Below are 15,991 nucleotides of genomic sequence, written 5' to 3'. Positions count from 1 at the left end.
CGTTCATTCCACACAAACCACTCTTCGTAAATAAAACTTTCCCCTCTTGGATTTTTAAAATCTTTCTCTTCTCACCTTAAATTATGCCCCTAGGTCTCTTTGTTTAACAACATTCCCCAGGACCCTACCATTAATTATGTAGGTCCTGCTTTTGTTTGTTTTACCAAAATAGAATACCTGGCATTTATCCACCTGCCACTCCTCAGCCCATTGACTCAGTTGATCAAGATCTCTTTGTAACATTAGATAACCGTCTTCACTGACCAGTACACCACCAATTTTGGTATTACCAGAAACTTACTAACCATACTTTTGATATTCTCATCCTAGCCATTTACATAAATGACAAGCAAAAGCAGACCCAGCACCAATCCCTGTGGAACTGCTGGTCACACCCTTTCAACAATACACTCTGCCTCCTGCCGTTAAGCCTATTTTGTATCCAATTAGCAGCTCACCCTGAATCCCATGTGACCTACCTTTATTAATTAGTCTACCATGCGGAACCTTGTCAAGGGCTTCACTAAGTCCAAGTAAACAATGTCTACTGCTCTGCCCTCATTGATCTTTATGATTATTTTCTCAAAAAACTCAATCAAGTTTGTGATGTTATGAACTAGGCCAGACCACTCCAAACATTCTTAAGCAGGCAGCCCAGACCATAACTTTGGAGATTGTTTTGTTAATTGTACAGTGAAAATTACCTGGAGTGAGATAGTTAGGTTGATTACTAGATTTTGAAACAGGCAAAAGTTTATTCACAAAATTACCAAATAAACACAAAGAACAGAATAAAGAACTCCTACAGAGTGATAGATGGAGGACAGATGTCAGAGGTAGTTTCTTTACTCAGAGAGTAGTAAGGGTATGGAATGCTTTGCCTGCAACAGTAGTAGATTCGCCAACTCTAAGTACATTTAAGTCATCATTGGACAAGTATATGGACGTACATGGAATAGTGTAGGTTAGATGGGTTTCAGATTGGTATGAGCCCTTCTTCAGTCCTTCGGGCTCATGCCCGAAACGTCGATTCTCCTGCTCCTTGGATGCTGCCTGACCGGCTGCACTTTTCCAGCAACACATTTTCAGCTCTGATCTCCAGCATCTGCAGTCCTCACTTTCTCCTCTTCAGATTGGTATGACAGGTTGGGGCAACATCGTGGGCCAAAGGGCCTGTACTGCACTGTAATGTTCTATGTTCTATGATCTAGAGCTCAGTCTACCCAAACTAGAATTAATTATGCTGTTCCGAATATACACAACAGTCCCAGTAAGCAAATCCCTTTTAAAACACAGTACAAAAAGGGTTAGATGTTTACAGGTTGGACTTAGAAGGGCAGAGAAAGAGTGAGAGAGTTTGTTTCCACACAACTCACTGTTGAACTCCCAACCAGTTCTGAAGTGAACTAAACTGCTAAGCTGGAGAGTTGACCACATCCCTTTCATTGTACAGGTCAATTTTAAACCATGACCACTTTGGCCTGAAGTCTCATCTGTTTATATATTTAAAAAAGCCTGTTAAAGTCCTTTTCATCTCTGTACCAAATCAGACTGATCGGAGCCTGGCCTGGTTTATTACCCCTCTGAAACAAATCAAGGACAGAGTCTCCTTGAGCCAAGGAACAGCTTTTAGATAAAAAAGGACTAGCTTTGTAACACCTCCCCCGGTAAAAAAAAACATTAATACCAAAAGATGGTTTCATTTTTAACCCTTCAAAACCTGGTCAGTAATCTAAACACACATTTATATGTTACTAACAATAAACATTCAGGCTGCAGTACACCCACCATCGAACACCCCCGTATTTCATTCGAGTCTCGATAACGCATCGGCAATCACATTTGTCAAATTAAATGGTTACAACAACAAGCTCCATCTAAGCAGTCTGGCATTCTTGTCCTTCACATTTTCCACAAATGTCAATGGGTTATGATCAGTGTGTACGATTGTCACAGATGCATTGCTGGTAGTGTAAACACTGAAATGTTGTAAGGCCAACACCAAGCTTAAACATCTCTTTCTCCACCGTTGAATATTTCTGCTAATGAACATTCAACTTCCTGGAAAAATATTCCATGGGGTCTTTCTATCCCCTTGTCATCCTCCTGCAGGAACACCTCATCAACACCCACATCACTGGCATTGATAGACACCTTGAAAGGCTTTGTGTAATCCAGGGTGGCTAATACTGGGGCAGTGGTTAACACAGTTCTTAGGCTGTCAAATTCCTTTTGACAGTCTGCTGTCCACTGAAATTTCTTGCCCTTTTTTAACAATTCGGTGAGTGGAGCAGCCACACTGCTGAAGTTCGGTGCAAACTTTCAGTAAAATCCACTCAACCCCAGGAACCATAGTACTGCTTTTTTTGTCGACAGTGTGGGAAATTCCCCAATTATTTTTGTTTTCACATCTTATGGGGCCATTTGTCCATGTCCAGGAAGGTGACTTGGGCTTTGGCAAATTCATTTTTAGCTCGGTTTCCCACCAAGCCTGCCTCGCGAAGTCGATCAAACAAGTCCGATAAATACTATAAATGTTCCTTCCATGAATGACTAAAAATCACAAGGTCATCAATATGCACCACACAGTTGGGTAATCCGGCAATTACCTTATTAGTCAGTCTCTGAAATGTGGCTGGAGGGTTTTTCATACCAAATGGCATGACTTTGAACAGATATTGTCCATTTGGCATTACGAAAACTGAAATTGCCTTTGCTCTCTCTGACAGAGGTACTTGCCAGTAGCCCCTGAGCAAGTCCAACTTAGAAATGTAAGTTGCTTGTCCCACTTTTTCAACACAGTCCTCCAACCATGGAATTGGATATACATCAGTCTTTGTAACGGCGTTGACTTTGCGATAGTCCTCAAATAACCATTGGGTACCATCTGGCTTTGGCACCATGACTATGGGTGAGCTCCAGTCACAGTAACTCACTTTGATTACGCCATCTTGGAACATGTGCTCTATCTCCTTCTGAACCTGTGCCAACCTTAGAGGGTTATGCTTAATTGGAACAATATCTCTGATCCTCTACATCATGCACAATTAGGTTAGTACTTCCCAGTTTATTTCCACATATCTCCCCATGTGATAGTAATAACTCTTTCAGGTCATTTTGATTTTCTTGCAGAAGGTAGGTCAATAATTTATCCCAATTTTTGACAACTTACTCATTGTCTAATTTGATTTGAGGAATGTCCAATTCAGAATCCTCTGAGCTTGGTTCTTCCTTCTGAGCTGTAATCATTAACACCTTCTCCTCTTGCTTTCCTTCCCTATCAAAATACTTTTTGAGCATATTCACATGACACACTCTGTGAGATTTCTTCCTGCCTGGAGTCCTTATAAAGTCATTCACCTCACTCAATTTCTTCTCAATTTGACACAGTCCACTAAACCTTGGTTTTAAAGGCTCACCTGTTACTGGAAATAACACCAACACCTTATCCCCAACTGCAAAATTGTGAATTTGTGATTTCTTATCCATTTCCTGCTTCATTGTATGCTGTGATACTTTGAAATGCTGTCTAACCAACTCTCCAGCTCTACTTAATAATTCTCTAAAATTTGACACAGAGTCCAAATGGATGGTCTCTGAATTCTGACTTAAAATTTTCTCCTTAGTCAATTTTAACAGTCCTCTTACTTCATGCCCAAAAACTAATTCAAATAGACTGAATTTGGTCGATTCATTTGGGGCATCTCTGATTGCAAAAAGCACAAATGGAACACCCTTATCCCAATCATTTGGATAGTCCTGACCATAAGTCCTCAACATGGTCTTCGGTGTTTGATGCCATCTCTCTAGCGCTCCCTGTGATTCCAGATGGTACACAGTAGATTTGAATTGCTTTATTCCCAAGTTATCCATAACCTTCTTGAATAGTTTGGATGTGAAGTTTGATTATTGATCTGATAGATCTCTATTGGCAGTCCGTATCTAGTAAAAAATTTAAGTAATTCTTCTTAAGTAAGTAGTTGTGATGTTGCATAATAAGATTGTCTCTGAAAATCTAGTCAACACATCCATTATTGTTAATAAATACTTATTCCTGCTTTTTGTTTGAGGTAGGGGATCTACACAATCAATCAAGACTCTTGTGAAAGGTTCCTCAAATGTTGGAATAGATATTAAAGCTGCAGGTTTTATTACTGCCTGTGGTTTTCTGATTAGCTGACATGTATGACATATCTGGCAAAAGTCAACTACATCCTTGCATAGTCCAGGCCAGTAAAAATGTCTTTGTATTTTAACCTGTGTTTTCCTTGCCCCTAAATGACCTTCAAGTGGTAGCTCACGTCCCACTTGCAGCATCTTCTTTATATACACTCCTGACAAAACAATTTGATGAATCTCTGCCTATTTGTCATCTGCTTGAATGTGTGATGGTCTCCATTTTCTCATTAAGACATCATTTGTTAAGTAATAAGATACAGCAATGCAATCAGTTTCCTTCTCTGTAAATGCCTTTTCATATAACTGTTTTAAGTTCTCATCTTTCTGCTGTAATTCAATCACTTTAGCAGAGCTAAAGATACTGGCATGTTTACCTATTTGCTCTTTCTTTGTTCCACTTATCTGATCGAAGAAGTTTCTGATAAAGCTATAATCAGCTTCCTTATCTGTGCCCTTTGATCTCTCTTGCTTCAGCTTATGCCTCAGGGAAAATTCCTGGATAAACATTCTCCAAGTCTTCATTTGCCTGCGTCTCCACTGGCTTTTCAACTAGAGCAGGCAGCACGCCTACTGGTGAATCAGCAATCTCATTTGCAAGGACAAATTGTATTCCTGGAGCTGAGAGTTTGTCCAGTTCTCTCACCACAAATTCTTTACTCTTCTCTGGACACTCTAGCCTCACTTTACATAATTGAGCACTTTTTGTCTCACCATGAATTCCTGTTACAAGTAACTTTTCTGGCAATAGTCCCTCAGGAATACATATCTCCTCGTCCTTCAGCATTACAGACTGTGTCCCTTAATATTGTAACCTTCTTACCTACTATTCCTGGCCTATGTGAATAAGCTTTACCCTTGCATGTATATTTTTTAAGCAGATCTGGCACTTCCTCCTTAACCAGCCACTGATCATCTTGTACATTCTGAGGCAGTTGTCTAACTTCCCTTGTGCTTTTTGTTACCAGTCCAAAGAAACTTCCAAGCTTGTCTGGTTTTTCTCCATCTGGATTTCTCCTAAACCACTAACACTTTGATTTTGTGTGGCATACTTTATTACAATGAAAACACCTCAGTTTTTAAAACTTCTTTCTCCTCCTGAAGGGCTTCTTTATACCCTGTGGTAAATTATCCTTATGAGTTTCACTGAGATCTACCTTTCCCTTTCCACGTGAGGATTTCTCTTTGCCCCAATTTCTATCCCTCATGGACTGAAATTGATTCTGGAAGCCAAACCGTGTTTTATGGACCAGCTCATAATCATCAGCCAATTCAGCTGCTAACCTTGACAATTTAACTCTCTGCTCTTCCACCTGAGTTTGCACTACTTCCTTGCTAAGGTTACCTTCAGCCTTTATCTCCAGCCTTTTAAGCTGACTTTCCATTTTAAGTGTCAGTTTTTGAAGTTCAAAAGCTCTCTCTTTTTCTTTCTCTGCTATCTCTTTTTCCCTCTCTTCTGCTTTTAATCATAACTCAAACTGTTTCATTCTGCTGCCCTTTCCTTATCTCTTGCCTCTAACTCAAGCTGTTTCATTTGCAATTGAATTCTTGCCATCTCTATAGATTCGGATGGTTTCTCCAGCAAGTTTAAATGCTGAGCTACTGCTGTAATTATCTCTCCTTTCCTCACAGAAACAGGCAGGTCCAATTCCAGCTTGTCTGCTAATTACTGCAGCTTGGTCCTATTCACTTATTGCAAACTTTCCAAAGTTATTGCATCCACATCCAGAAAACGTTTGGTGACTGAAAGAACCAAGCTAGACTTAATTATGCAGTTCCGAATATACACAACAGTCCCAATAAGCAAACCTCTTTTAAAACACAGTACAAAAAAGGTCAGATGCTTACAGGTTGGAGTTAGAAGGGCAGGGAGAGAGAGAGAGACAGAGAGAGATAGAGAGGGGGAGGGAGAGAGAGAGTTTGTTTCCACACAGCTCACTGTTGAACTCCCAATCAGTTCTGAACTGAACTAAACTGCTCAGCTAGAGGGCTGACCACTTCCCTTTCATTCTACGGGTCACTTCTAAAACAGGTCACTTTGGCCTGAACAAAAGGCCTCTCAAAGCCCTTTTCATCTCTGTACCAAATCAGACTTATTGCAGTCTCGTCTGGTTTATTACCCCTCTGAAAAAAATCAAGGACAGTGTCTCCTTGAGCCAAGGCAACAGCTTTTAGCAAAAAAAGAGACTGGCTTTGTGACACTACAAGAGCAAGCCAAAGTGGTCATGCTTTCGAAGTGACCTGTGTAAAGAGAGGGAGTGGTCAGCTCTCTAGCTGAGCTGAGCGGAGCGGTTTTTAGTTCAGTATGAACTGGGATGTTCAACAGGGAGCTGTGTGGAAACTCACTCTCTTTTCTGCCCTTCAACTTCAACCTGTAAACCTGTGTTCCATTTATACTGGTTTTAAAGGGAGTTTGCTTATTGGGACTGTTGTGTATATTTGGAACAGCATAATTAAGTCTAGCTGGATAGGTTGAGTTCTTTAGGGGTTCTTTATTATGTTTTTTGTGTTCCATTGTGTAATTTTGTGAATAATATTTTTGTCTGTTTTAAAATCCAGTAGTCAACCTAGCTATCTTACTCTGGGTAATTTTCACTGTACACTGACCGAAACAAATTGCAAATTTAGGTCTAAGGCTGCCTGCTTAAGAATGTTTTGAGTGGTGTGGCCTAGTCCACAACAGTAGTCACGTACTTAATTGGCTAGTCTAGTTCAGTTTCTGGTCAATGGTAACCATCAGGATGTTGATATGGGATATACAGCAATGGCAACATCATTCAATCTCAAGGAGTGACAATTAGATTGGATGTAGTCATTGTCTGTCACTTGTGCAGCTTTTATGTTACTTGTCTGCATTTGTCCCAATTTTCCTCTGTGTGTGTTAAACAAAATACAATGTCAGAATGTAGTAAACTGAATACAAATTTCATGTCGACAAAAAGGTCACTTGCAGAAAAAACAAAGTGCAATATATTCACCAACTTTCAAATGTCAGGCAGCTCACCCCTACCTTTTTCATGGCAATTAAAGACAGACAAAGAAAATCGCTGGCCTTTCCTTCAAAGCTCAGCTCCCCAGCTCCCCTATCAAAACGGTCCATATTCCACCAGTGAAGACCATTCTACATGTGCTTCCAAAACTGAAGAACATTAAAAAAAGCAGCAAAAATGTCACAGATCCTTTCAGTAATATTGTGTGCTATTCTGTGCATTCCATTATCAAAAAAAGATTCAAATCATAGACATCTCACAGCATGGGCTCACAAGAATAATGCTGGAGCAATTCCAGTTCAGAGGAGATGATTATTTTCCACTAATTATTCCAACTACAGAGAAAGACAAACTGGAGTGCAATGCATGTTCGTAAGCTGACAAAGTGTTTGGTCATGATCAGGGAAATATCATTTCCTTTGGTTCCTCAATTTTAAGCTTTAAGTGAGTGAATAGAAAAGTTGAACATGATTTATTTGACCCTGCTTCCAACAGCTTTTGTCAAAGAGAGTTACAATGGTTCATGGCACTTTGGAGGGAAAAAATCTTCCACTCATCTGTGTCTTAAATGGGTGCTCCCTTATTTATAAAGAGTGATGCATTGTAGCGAATTTGGAAAAGATTTGTAGCTCAGGTTGAGGTTCTGGATGTAAGTTTGCTCGCTGAGCTGGAAGGTTCATTTTCGGACGTTTCGTCACCATTCTAAATAATGGGTCCCCAGTTAACACAGTCCACAGATTTCTCAGCAACAAATCCAAACAAGCAGACAAAACACGTCCAGAAACCCTAGCCACTCCCCTACATCAAAGACGTCTTGTAAATAGCTGCCAGATTACTCAGACCCCTTGGCATCATGGTAATCCCCAAACCCACTAACACACTAAAATAGCAGCTAATGAACTTAAAAGATCCTATACAGACAACAAGCAAAACTAATGTCACTTACAAAATACCTTGTAAGAACTGTAACAAATACTACATTGGACAAACAGGCAGGAAACTAGCCACCAGGATACATGAACATCAACTAGCCACAAGAAGATATGACTATCACTAGTATCCTTACATTCATATGAGGACAGGGACAATACATCCATCCTAGGATAAGCCAAATAGAGATATGCATGAGAATTCCTAGAAGCATGGCATTCCGACCGGAACTCTATGAACAAACACATCAATTTGGATCCAGTCTATCACCCCTTGAGAAAAAGAACAGGAAATTACAATTCAAACACAGGAAATGGCATTGCCACAAGAAATGACATCACCAGCCCGAGGAAACCCAACACATAAAGAGAAAGTGGACATAACACCAGTGCTTCACTGGAGGAACACTGAAGATGCTACCTATTATGGTGATGAAACGTCTGCAAACGAATCTTCCAGCTCAGTGAGCAAACTTGTGATATATGGCTCTAGATTTACCCACAAGATAAACTACCCTCTTCACAGCTATCCTGTAAAGACTCTTCCTGTAAAGAATCTGTATGTTTCAATCAAGTTATCTCTCACTCTTCTAATTTCCATATACGTGCACAGCTTGTCCAACCTGGGGGAATTGCTCATATTGTATTTATACCCTTCATTAAATTAGGAGACCAGTACTTCGTACAATACACCAGAAGTATTCTCCCCAGTTCCATGTCTAATGGAAACGTAACCTTCCTCCTTTTGCATTCAATTCCCCTCACAATAAACAATAATGTTCAATTTGTTTTCCCAATTCGTCTACTTTTATAAAAGACCTTTTGCAATTCATGTACAAGGACATCCAGATCCCTCTGAAACCCACAGCATTGGCTCACAGGAATAATGCTGAAGCAACTCAGGTTCAGAGGAGAGGATTAAAGTGAGGAACTCACAAACTCTGTCCTCCATTGACAAGGTACATGTCATGATGTTATGGAATACGTCACACTTGCCTGGATGGTTGCAGCTTGAACTCACTATTTACATAATCTGCTTCTACATTTAACACCCTAAAAATTCAACCATTACATTTTGCAAGAAACAGGTTGAGTGGCAACTCTCTTCCACAAGTGGGAGTGGATGCTAGATTAGTTGTTAATTTAAAATCTGAGATTGATAGTTTTTTGTTCGGCAAAGATATTAAAGAATGTGAGCCAAAGTCAGGTATATGGATTGAGGCAACAGATCAGCCATGGTCTCATTAAATGGTGGAATAAGCTCAAGGGGCTGAATGGCCTACTCTTATTCCTATGAGTTCATTACGTTTTCAAAAATTTATGTATTATTTATAAGAATTATAAAATAAAGGATTAGGCTATCTCTGCATCTGTATGCTCTTTTTCATTTTTGCAGACTTTGTCGATGAGACTGTAGAAAATAGAACCAGGAAGCTTCAGCCCCTCTTGTGCTTGCTCTGCCATTCAATAGGATTATGGCTGATCTGACAGTCCTCACATCCACATTCCTGCCCTTACCCTGTAACCCTTGATTCCCCTTATGATTAATAAGCTATTTATGTCAGCCTTAAGTATACACAAGGACTCGACCCCCACCGCTCTATGTGGCAAAGAATTCCAAAGACTCACAACCCTCTGAGAGAAGAAATTCCTCCTCATCTCAGTCTTAAATTGTCCCTTTATTTTGAAACTATGTCCTCTGTTCTAGACTCTCCCATGAGGGGAAACATCGTCTCAGCGTTTATCCTGTCAAGCTCCTTAAGAATCCTGTATATTTCAATGAGATCACCTCTCCTTCTTCTAAACTCTAATGTCTCTTTTCTTTAATTCCATTGTCCATTTAAGTCCATGTGTTTGTTGTAAGAGATAATGGCCATGGGGCTAAAGGATTGTCTAGTAAAGTCCAGTCAGAGTTTTTTTCTATCTTTTGGTAAGGAAACACAGGTAAACATCTTGCTGCACATTCAATAACATGCTTTCATCTCTCTTAAGGCACTTCCAATTAGTTAGGAGCAGAGCAGAAACAACATAGGACATCATGTATGTATCATCTGAGCCCTACAGAGGACTGAGGTGTGCAAATGCTCCTGCAAGGTCATGGAAGTTCACAAGGGTGAATCATTCCTTTCAAAGGATGATGAAGGTGTTCTGGCCAGGCTTTTGCTGGTTGTTTTGTTGCAGGTATCTGGCTAAGACAATATTATGTTGGAATATTGTAGATAAATGGAGTGTAGTGAAGTATCTAGGAACCAGAGACTGATTAGGTGCTTGTTGATTATGGGTCTAAAAGGTTAATACAATAAGCATGATGCCCATTGATGATGTCATGAGGACTTGGTGAGTGAGGAATGAAGGATCTTGTGGAACACAGAGGACCTCCCAATACTGTTTGTATATTTTTATTTAGTTTTATTTTAATTTTTCTAATCAACCTGTTCAGGGATGTTATTACAGATCATTTGAGCAAGTGGGATTTGAACCCAGGCTTCCTGATCCAGGGAATGCTCCCACTGCACCACAAGAGGGCATAAGTCAGGAATCAGGTCTCTACTGTGACAGTGGCAATTCACACAAATACTTTGGATGGGTTTTGAAACAGCACCTTGTCCATTTCTAAAGTGAATACAATTACCATGACCCTACAGAAACAGGGAACCAAGCAGTGTTTATAGACATAGAGAGTCTATTATTATAACCTGAGAATATTTGCAGAGAAGCAATAAAGTTTGTTTGTTTTATTCTGCAAGACTTTTCTCATTAGACAATGAGGAATGCAGCAGTTAGTGATGATTGACAATTAACCACCAGGCTTTGCTGAAATTTTAAACCATGCACCTTGGCTCTAATTGGTCAGAGAATTGTATAAACCAATGGCTGAGACCTATTTTGTTGAGTTGAAATAAGCAGAGTGTGTGTAAATGTTCTTTCTGTCTGTGTGTTAATATTTATCACTTCCATGACCCACAGATGTGCCATTGTGAGCTCACTACTGACAGTCTAACATTTACAATGCCTCCTCATATCTTTAGCTAGTTGCCCACTAAACAGTATTGTCCTCTCATGCCTCTGAAATTAGTCGGGAAGGAGAAAGTGAGGACTGCAGATGCTGGAGATCAGAGCTGAAAATGTGTTGCTGGAAAAGCGCAGCAGGTCAGGCAGCATCCAGGGAACAGGAGAATCGACGTTTCGGGCATAAGCCCTTCTTCAGGGCTTCCTGAAGAAGGGCTTATGCCCGAAACGTCGATTCTCCTGTTCCCTGGATGCTGCCTGACCTGCTGCGCTTTTCCAGCAACACATTTTCAGCTCTGAAATTAGTCCACTTGTGAAATGTCCTGATACTTGCAAGCACAAAAGCTTTGACAAAAGTTGTCTTTTACCAGTAAAGCTCAAAGTCTGAGTGACCAAATCATTACTTGTTTGTGTTATTCCTTGAGAAGGTGATGCTGAATGTTTTATAACTGCCTGAAAAAACAGTCAAAGCCTTTGCCATTGGGTGTCATCCAAAGCTAAGAATCTTTGGCAGTGTTGCAGTAAATTATCAGTTGAGATTCCATATCTAAGGTGGATTTTGAACTCAGAACCTTCCAGAATACTTGTAACTGTCACCACTAAGTCTTGGCTAAAACTCCAACCTAATGTTATGACTCATCCTGGTGCAGGATTCTAACAACCAACATTGATTGGAATCACTGACCAGACAGAAACAACGATCACAGAACAGTTTTCTTTTCTGGAAACCTTGCTGTTGTTGTTGAAGCTCCAGGACTTGGGTGACATCACCTTCCAAACCCACGACCACTTTCATCCAAAAGGACAAGGACAGCAGATACATGGGAACACCACCCCCTGCAAGTTCCCCTCCAAGCCACTCACCATCCTAATGTGGAAATGTATCACTGTTCCTTCAGCATCATTGGGTCAATATCCTGGAAATCCTTTCCTAACGGCATTGTGGGTGGATCCAGAATTCATGGACTGTAGCAATTCATGAAGGCAGCTCACCACCACTTTCTCAAGGGGCAACTAGGGATGGTCAATAAATGTTAGTGCAGTCAGTGATGTGTTGCTGGAAAAGCGCAGCAGGTCAGGCAACATCCAAGGAGCGGGAGAATCGACATTTCGGGCATGAGCCCTTCTTCAGCTCATGCCCGAAACGTCGATTCTCCTGCTCCTTGGATGCTGCCTGACCTGCTGCGCTTTTCCAGCAACACATTTTTCAGCTCTGACCTCCAGCATCTGCAGCCCTCACTTTCTCCTCGCAGTCAGTGATGCCCTCATCCTCTGAATGAATAATTGCAAGTAAAGTCCAAAGATTCCAAGATGGTGCCTGAGTCTGCTCAGTCCATTTCTTTTCATTTTCACTCTCTCTTTTACTGTTTTTCTTCCTTTTTCTTTTTATCTCCTGTCCAGGGTGAAAACAAGTGTGAACTCCACCCTCAGCGTGTGCTTGGGTTCCCAGCCTCAGCATCGTCCTGTTCCCTGGCCTCAAGCTGAAGCCCGATGCTGTCTGCGTTGGAAGTACTGTTATTCTGAATTCTTATCTCTCTATTTTTCTAATTTATTGCTGAACCTTTTATTTCTTAATTTTTCCCCAAAGTATTTATACTTAGGAATTGGTACCTTTGTACCTAAGGTGATACTGTAAGTGGCTACTTGCAAACTTTTCACGGGACTCATGTGAATAGACATGACAATAAAGCTAATTCAAAAGTTTTACCCGACCATAAGGTGACTCTCTCATTATAAATGGGTGACTTGTGGTGGTTTAACCTGAGGATCACCACACCCCAGGCCAGGGGAGAGGTTGAGATGGTAGAATCCTCCAAGATATCCTCAGTCAGTGTGGGAACTGAACCCAACCTGTTAGTGTTACTCAGCGTCACAAACCAGCTGACCAACAAACTGAGTTAATCAGTCTATCACAGTGGTACACTACCAACTGCAACACAGTTGACGTCTAACAGGAATTAACAGTTTAAGTACAGTACCCTGGTCTGTACAATGAGGAATTAAACAGAACACTCACTTAGATCCATTTTATCTCATACTTCCACAAACACAAACAGTTGGATGCTTCTTAAATAATTTCAAGCTCCTATCCTATGTAGGTTGGAGAGGTCTTCTCTCCATGCAGAAGAGATTTGATGGAAGAATTTAAACTCGTGAGGCGAGTGGGCATAGTGAATAAGGAAAATCTGTCCTCACTTGTGAACAGAACAAGGGGGCACAGATTTAACATCATGAATAAGGGAAGCAAATTAATATGTGGAAAAACCTTTCTCACGGTGAGTAATTTGGATTTGAATGCACTGCCTGATATTGTGACGGAATGTTCAATTGACAATTAACATATAAGTGGAAGCCAGGCAGATATTTGAGAAAGAAGAATTTTATGGATTAGGAAAAAAGTGCAGATGAAATGTTCATTGGAGAACTGGCACAGATGCAATAATCCAAATGGTCTCCTTCTCCACTGTAACTATTCCATGATTCTGTCTTCCAATGTTCGAGCTGTCAATTGCATTCTATCTACAGGGTGACTCCAGGGATATGTACCAAGCTCTCCCATAGACACTCTTGAAATGAAGGTTGAACTAGACTGTAATGTCGTGTGGTCTAATATTGACTTATTCTACTTGAGGCCTCCAGCATCAATTAAGATATTACTGGCTGGTATCTGAGGGGCTGCAAGAGCCTGCTTCACAAGGAACTACCCCAATTGCAATTCATTTTTACTTGCTCGCTTTCAGCAGGAAGTATTTTCAATTATGATTAGGGTAAATTCCCAGAGTAAACCATATGATTTATCTATTTATTGAGATCAAGGTTAACATGCCTCCCAGTGGAGAGGTGAAATTGTGTGAGATTTTCCACAATTCAACTTCTCTCATGACACGGTGATTCATCTTGAGACCAGTGAGTGTCATCACTATCATGTTATAATATATTTGGAACATATTTCTTACTAAACTGTTACAATATGATCATGCCTTACAACTGTTAAAGGAGGAAGATTCATTTGATGAATCCCCACAGTGACTCCATGACCTATAAATGAAATACTGCATTTCCTTTAAATCCTTATTGTCCAATTTTTTTTTATTGAGCATGATGATTTCATATTAAAAAAAAGATGTGTGATAAAAAAAATGGTATTGTTTAGAGAAAGGGAATTAGACTTCAATCCCAAACCAGAAATGAGACAGTAATCTGTGATTATTGGATTCAACTTGAATGAAGTTTCACCACTATTCTCCAAGAATTTCAATTTGTATTTGTAATGCCTTGAGTTATTACTCAATACAAAGGCCCTTTTATAAAACAAAATCATATAATGTGGACATTATTGTCAAAAACAGCATTTATTGTCCATTCTTAACTACCCTTGAGCTGAGTGATTTGCCTGTCATTTCCAAGGGACAGTTAAGAGTCAAGTTTTGAGAAGATTTGTAGCTCAGGTTGAGGTTTTGTATGTAGGTTTGCTCGCTGAGCTGGGAGGTTCATTCTAGCTTCCAGCTCATGAGCAAATCTACATTCACACTTAAGAGTCAATCAAATTACAGCGAGTCTGGAATCACACATAGGTCAGACTAGGTAAGAGTCGCAGAAACATACAATATGGAAACAGACCCTTCAGTCCAACTAGTCCACACCAACCATGTTTGCAAACTGAACTAGTCCCACCCGCCTGTGTTTGGCCCATATCCCTCCAAACCTTTCATGTTCATGAACTTATCCAACTGTCTTTTAAACATTGTAACTGTACCTGCAGTCATCACTTCCTCTGGAAGTTCATTCCATACACGAACCACTCTCTGTGTAAAACATTACCCCTCATAGTCTTTTTAAATTTTCCTTCTCTCACCTTAAAAATATGCCCCAGAGTTTTGAACTCCCCTCCATTAGGGAAAAAGACTCTTGCTTATCACCTTATCTATGTCCCTTATGATTTTATAGACTTCTCTAAGGTCACTCTTCAACCTCCTATGCTCCAGTGAAGAACGTCACAGTCTTTCCAATCTATTTTTATATCTCAAACCCTCCATTCCTGGCAACATCCTGATAAATCTCTTCTGAAACCTCTCCAGCTTAATAGTATCCTTCCTATTACATGGTGACCAGTACTCCAGAAGAGGCCTCACCAACATCCTGTACAAACTCAACATGACGTCCTAACTCCTATACTCAAAGGTTTGAGCAATGAAGGCAAGGGTGCTAAATGCCTTCTAACCACCCTGTCTATGTATCATAGAGTTGTAAAGGTCCACAGCACATAACAAGGTCCCTCAGTCCATTGAGTTTGCACTGGTCAACTACAAACACCTGATTGTTCTCATCCCATTTTGCTTTCATGCTATTCCTGACTTTCCTAATCAGCCATGTTTGCCTCATCTTCCCCTTAGTATATACTGGAAAGCTATACACTAATTTAAATTTATTATCTGTAAATTAAGGCCCATAGTCCTGTATGTGTTGACGTCACAAGTCTACATTTAAATACTTCTACAGAATGTTAAGACTTTAGGACACCACAGAACCAGATGGGATTTTGAAACAAAAGATGATACTTTGGCAGTCATCCCTACTGAGACAATCTTTATATTGCAGATTCATTGATTGAATTTAATTGGTGCCAGCAGCCAGTGATGGGTTTTGAAACCACCGCAGAAGGAGAAACAAGGAACACTTGGAAATGAATGTTGCTTGGAGCACCATTTTCAAGTACATGGATGAGTTGGGCCTGTAAGCATCATTTGCAGGTTCTACTGGTTTTGCCTTTAGGGATGTCACTGGATTATTAGCTCGGACATTATTAACCTATGGTGTGGAGGTTTCATTGTTGGACTGGGGTGGACTTAGTTAAAAATCACTCAACACCAGATGATAGTCCAACAG

At 40.3% G+C, this 15,991-nt stretch overlaps 1 long non-coding RNA gene across 1 annotated transcript in view; it reads left to right on the top strand.

The window, feature by feature from the left end:
- Nucleotides 1-12,626, top strand: part of LOC122556875 (uncharacterized) — a 191,304-nt gene extending 178,678 nt beyond the window's left edge. The window contains exon 4 of the long non-coding RNA XR_015759629.1: nt 12,506-12,626. This is a non-coding gene — a long non-coding RNA (uncharacterized LOC122556875). The remainder of the gene's footprint in view (nt 1-12,505) is intronic.
- The last annotated feature ends 3,365 nt before the right edge of the window (nt 12,627-15,991 follow it).

Source organism: Chiloscyllium plagiosum, unplaced genomic scaffold (genome assembly GCF_037043375.1).
Source record: "Chiloscyllium plagiosum isolate Xiang-an unplaced genomic scaffold, Cpla_swu_hap1 HiC_scaffold_16, whole genome shotgun sequence".
In the NCBI taxonomy this organism is placed as follows: Eukaryota; Metazoa; Chordata; class Chondrichthyes; order Orectolobiformes; family Hemiscylliidae; genus Chiloscyllium; species Chiloscyllium plagiosum.
This window is presented reverse-complemented; position numbering and strand designations above follow the sequence as displayed.